We start from the raw sequence: 6,279 nt of genomic DNA, 5'->3' as shown, positions 1-6,279 counted from the left end.
TATCTATAGAAAGGTAAAATCCCAATAAAAAATGTGGCAGTGACCTAAAACTTCTGTGATCATCAGAAGTGAAGATATCTCATACATTAGCCTTTTCATAAAATCTTGAAGTGCTGAGAGCATCCCACAACTAGGCCCATGTGAGGTCATCACGGGGGGTGTAACTCGTGCTGACAAAAGGTCAAGGCAAATTATTATGTGTTCCTGTAGAGATACACATCGGTGTATGCATGAATTCCATTCACTAAACACCTCCAATCAAAGTGCTTTCCTCCGCTAAACTGAATAATCTGTGATCGGTTTAGTAAGTTCTTTTGAAAACCATTTTTATTTTATGCAACTGCATATGTTGAATTTTGTCCCCTTTTTAAAATCTTTTGTATATTTTTTATAAACACTGCCTATTGTTGTGGATTACATATAAAATGTAATAGTTCTGTTCCTTTTGTTCTGTAAACCGCACCCTGAAGCCATATATGCTACCAGAACCAGGCCTCCGGTCAGCCTGTATAAACGACCAGTGGTGACAGCGAGTAGTCAGGGGTAGAGATGGGTGAAACCGAACACCTATTGTTCGGGCACTGAACATGGACTCCCCCAGGTAGTCCATGTTACTGTTCGGGTTTGGCCCATGACAAAGCAAGAAACATCGGTGGCTCTGATCGGCTGTAAGATCATTACTGCCGGTCAGACAGCCGCAGTTTCCATGCTGTCAAATGATAGCGTGAACTCACAGCTAGATCAGAGGAAAAAGTTTAATTCCAATCACTGGCGTCGGCTCATTGGACTACTGCTCCCATCAACCTACACCTGCTGCTGATAATAACAGCGAGAGCAGGTGGTGGCTGATGGGAGTATTCATCAGCCGGCACCTGCACTCTAAATAAATAATTAAAAAAAAAATGTTGTGGATTCCCCTGTATGGTTGATAACCAGCCAGGCAAAACTGACAGCTGCGAGCTGAAACCCTCTGCTGTCAGTTTAGCAAGGTTGGTTATCAAGAATAGAGGGGTCCCAAGGCCCTATTTCTAAATTATTTAAATAATTAAAAAAAGTGGGGGGGGGGGCTGGTATTCTCAGGCTGGTAAGGGGCCATGGATATAGCCCCAGCTTAAAAATAACAGCCGGCAGCCAGAAAAGGTGCATCTATTAGATGTGCCAACTCTGTCACTTTGCCTGGCTCTTCCCACTTGCCCTGTGACGGTGGCAAGTGAGGTTCATATTTATGGGGTTGATGTCACCTTTGTATCAGAAGCCAATCAAGCAAACACAGCGTGGAGAACACTGGATGTTTTGGGCCCCCATCAGTGGTTCACTCATCTCTAGTCTGGGGTTATCATAGAGTTAGCAGTGAAGGTACCGGGGGGTATATGCACATATTCAATGAGTTGGAATCAGAGGTTTTTTATACCATATAGTCACTGTTGCCCAATAACTTGCTTATTCATGGAAACAAACTGCGGTCTCCTCTAATCATTGGTCAATCGTGTAATTTGCAAGACAATAGGGGGCGGCAGTGAGCTGTTTTTGACATAAGATAAAAGAGGGGTGGTTCACCTTGACTCCCCTGGCCGTGATCTGAAGGTATGTTAGAAAATAAAGATTATGGTATAAATACATAGGGATTTAGAATGAAAATTACTTTGTCTTTGGTCCACCCCTTTAAGTCTTTATATAAAGGAACAGAAAAAAGACTGCAATTCTGACACTGATTTTGTATATTTAAAATGTTTCCACCATTTACTGTACCACACAAACTATTAAATTGTTGTTGAAGTCGACAGATTGCTCCAAAACCCACGTTGTGACTTCGGAAATCAGTCTCATCATCTGGAAAATGCTTGCCCTTCAAAAATAACTTCATTGTTGGAAAGAGGTAGAAGTCCGATGGTGCGAGGTTGGGTGAATAAAGGGGATGCGGTAGAATTTCAAAGCCACAGGAGCTTTCATTTGGGCAATATGTCAGTTGTGAACTGGTGCATTTTCTTGCAGAAGGACACCTTTGGCTACATCTCTTGGTTTTGATGGCCTCCCGCAATTTCCGCAGCAGTGAAGCATAGTATACTCCAGTGATCATGGTACCCTTTGCTAGGAAATCCATCAATACTTCTCCGAGCTGGTCCCAAAATACTGTGAGCATGACCTTGCCTGCGAGGGTTGGGCACGTGCCTTTTTTGGAGGCAGTGAGTCATGATGCTTCCATTGCATCGACTGGACTTTAGTCTCGGGATCATAGTAATGGACCCAGCTTTCATCCTGTGTGATCATTCTGTTGAAAAAATCCTTCTGGTTTCCATGGCACATCGTCAATAGAGCATTCGACCCATTCCTGCTTCTAGAAAGGTGTGGGCAGCCAGTGAACCCAACGAGCAGATACCTTATGCATGTGAAGGTCTTGCATAATTTTTTCCATGGACCTCACACTACTCTTGACATTTTGGGCTAAGTGGCGAACAGTTACGTGGTGATTTTTCAAAATTGCGACCTCCACTTGCTGGATGGTGTGTTCCTCAATAGCAGAGTTGGGTCGCCCTGGAATTAAAGCAGTTTGCACTGAAGTCTGACTATATTTGAATTGACGATGCCAGTTCTTGACTACGTTATATGATGGGGAATCATCACCATAAGCCTCTTTCATCTCATCGCACGTCTCCTTTGGTGTGCGGCCTTTCAAGTAAAGGAACTTGATTACTGCTCTGTATTCCACTGGGTCCACCATCAAACCTCACACCACTCAGCACCTGTAAAATCAAGACCGTTATCAGTTGCAAATTGGCACGTAACCTATAGAGACTTATATCATTACACATGTGCAGTTTCATCATCCTGTGATAAATAGACGTGGATCAGTTCGCAGTTCTCTGTGTGGTAGAGACGGATTCTTAATCACTTTTTATTACAATCTTGTGTGGCAGAAGTATCAACTTTTTCATTTTTCTGTTTGAAGAGCTGTGTGAGCTGTATCGGTATGATTTTTCTATCACTTTAGTTCAATTTATTTTTTCTGGAAGGTGAGACGAACAAAAGTTTTATGGGGTATTTGCTTTTTTAAAACAAAAATAAAACATTTTATATTAAACTTTTTAAATTTAATTTTTTTTACACAGATTTTTAATTTTAAAACATCTTTTAACAATATTTTATTTCCACAGGAAAAGAAGCAATCATTTCATCGTTTAGCTGCACTATTTCATTTTCCATCTAATTATCTAAATTAAAGTGACCCTCTATCACAGCACAAAAAAGTGGCTTTACATTTGTCATGTATCACCCTGTACCTGATGCCCTTCGTTTAGGTTCACGAGGCAACCGCCAGAGACTGGCGTTCTTGTTCACCTACCTTTAAGATGGCCAACGCAGAGGCATGGGAAGCGCCGTGGCATAAGCCGCATCTCTCCCCACGCCATTGCAGTGACCATATTGGAGGCAGCTACCATGATGGAGGGTTGCTTTTATAAAACTGAAATCCTGAATTTTTTTGGGGGGAGGTTGTCCATTTTATCTCCACCCCAGGGTGTGGTCTGGGGCTTAACACGGTGCCCTTAAAATCAAAAGCATCATTATACCGCCCCATAAATATACTTATCCCCTATGCTGGGCTCCTGAATAAATAATTGCCCCTTATTGTGCTTCACCCCCACACTGGCCCTCCTCTCCATAATGTCCGCCCTCACAGCCGCTCTCTATAATATGCCCCAGCACTGCCCTCTCCATAATATACCCCCCCACTGCCCCTCTCCATAATATACCCCCGCACTGCCCCTCTCCATAATATACCCCCCACACTGCCCTTCTCCATGATATACCCCCACACTGCCCCTCTCCATAATATACCCCCACACTGCCCCTCTCCATAATATACCCCCCACACTGCCCCTCTCCATAATATAACCCCCACACTGCCCCTCTCCATAATATACCCCCCCACTGCCCCTCTCCATAATATACCCACCCGCACTGCCCCTCTCCATAATATACCCCCCGCACTGCCCCTCTCCATAATATACCCCCCACACTGCCCCTCTCCATAATATACCCCCCGCACTGCCCCTCTCCATAATATACCCCCCGCACTGCCCCCTCCATAATAACCCCTACACTGCCCCTCTCCATAATATACCCCCACACTGCCCCTCTCCATAATATACCCCCCACACTGCCCCTCTCCATAATATACCCCCCACACTGCCCCTCTCCATAATATACCCCCACACTGCCCCTCTCCATAATATACCCCCCGCACTGCCCTCTCCATAATATAACCCCCGCACTGCCCCTCTCCACAATATAACCCCTACACTGCCCCTCTCCAGATGTCTCCACAATGCCTTTCTGCATATTGGCCCCACTGCACCTCGCTCCCGTCCCTCACCCTAGCCCCTTCATCAGCTCCTTAGTGGAGCACTTACCAGTCAGTGCCCATCTAGTGAGACAGTGCAGCTCCGACAGCAGTGTGATGAGGTCAGCTGCTGAATGTCGGGGCTGGGACTGACACATGCACCTCTGCCCCAGTGTTCATATGCATTCGCATCTGAAAGACACAAATATGTTTGGATACAGGAAGAAAAGAGCTGTGTCTCCCAGAGAGCTGTGCGGTCCGCACAACATCGCTTGGCGTCCGCATTTGGCCCTCGGGCTGTATGTTGTTCCGGTCCGATATAGAACAAGTAGACAATATCAGAAAAGTAAAAAAAAAAAGGAAAAATATTAAAATATAAAAAAATTATAAAAATGGGTACACTGTGTTTAATCAAAAATCGAAATACAATAATTGTCATTTTTTGGTTATCCGCCACAGTACAAGATAAATTATCGGCATTTTTGCTCCAATGAGGACATCTAGTGACGCAGCGTGCACATGGCATGAAGATTGAACAGATAAGCAGTGATATACGGTAATCTTCTCTTCACTCTAGGTGCAGTCTGAAGACTCAGCTGTCATCAGTGTCTGCCTGGAGTGTTTAGGACCCATTAGGGAATCTTCTGGGGGATCAATCAACTACATGTCAGTACTAAGTGCAGTTTCCAAATTCACGACTGATGCTTTTTACATAAAGTTGATTGGAAAGGTGCATAAGTGCACATTCACCTCTGTACTGAAGTATATGGAAAATGCAGAGGGGAGAACTGATGGATTCCAATTCGCCTCATATGTTCGGGTACCAGAGGATGCATTTATGGCATATCCTGTAAAGAGTGATGGATTAATTCATCATTTGATTTATTGAAGCAGGCTCCTTGCATCTTCTCGCCCGACCACTTGCACCAGTGACCCCATTCCGTCACATCTCCTCCAGTCCCTTTCCCCGGCTGTCACCTCTCACCTAACAAAAATATTCAACCTTTCCCTCACTTCCGGTATTTTTCCCTCCTCATTTAAGCATGCCATCATACATCCATTACTTAAAAAACCCTCCCTCGACCAAAATTGTGCCGCTAATTATAGACCTGTCTCTAATCTTCCCTTCATCTCTAAACTCCTCGAACGCCTGGTCCACTCCCATCTTACCCGCTATCTCTCAGATAACTCTCTTCCCGACCCTCTTCAATCTGGCTTCCGCTCTTTACACTCAACTGAAACTGCCCTCACTAAAGTCTCTAATGACCTACTAACAGCTAAATCTAATGGTCACTACTCCATGCTAATTCTCTTGGATCTCTCCGCAGCATTCGACACTGTGGATCATCAGCTCCTCCTCACTATGCTCCGCTCCATCGGCCTCAAGGACACCGTCCTCTCTTGATTCTCTTCCTATATTTCTGACCGATCCTTCACTGTATGTTTTGCTGGTTCCTCCTCCTCTCACCTTCCCCTTACTGTTGGGGTTCCTCAAGGATCAGTCCTAGGCCCCCTCCTCTTCTCTTTGTATACTGCCCCTATTGGACAAACAATCAGTAGATTTGGTTTCCAGTACCATCTCTATGCTGACGACACCCAATTATACACCTCTTCTCCTGTTATCACGCCGACCTTTTTAGAAAACACCAGTGATTGTCTTACCGCTGTCTCTAACATCATGTCCTCCTTCTATCTGAAACTGAACCTGTCAATAACTGAACTCCTCGTGTTCTCTCCCTCTACTAACCTACCTTTGCCTGACATTGCCATCTCCGTGTGTGGTTCCACCATTACTCCAAAGCAACATGCCCGCTGCCTTGGGGTCATCCTTGATTCCGAGCTTTCATTCACCCCCCACATCCGATCACTGGCTCGCTCTTCTTATCTGCATCTCAAAAACATTTCTAGAATTCGCCCTTTTCTTACTTTCGACTCTGCAA

This window comes from Ranitomeya variabilis, chromosome 2 (assembly GCF_051348905.1).
Source record: "Ranitomeya variabilis isolate aRanVar5 chromosome 2, aRanVar5.hap1, whole genome shotgun sequence".
NCBI lineage: Eukaryota > Metazoa > Chordata > Amphibia > Anura > Dendrobatidae > Ranitomeya > Ranitomeya variabilis.
This window is presented reverse-complemented; position numbering follows the sequence as displayed.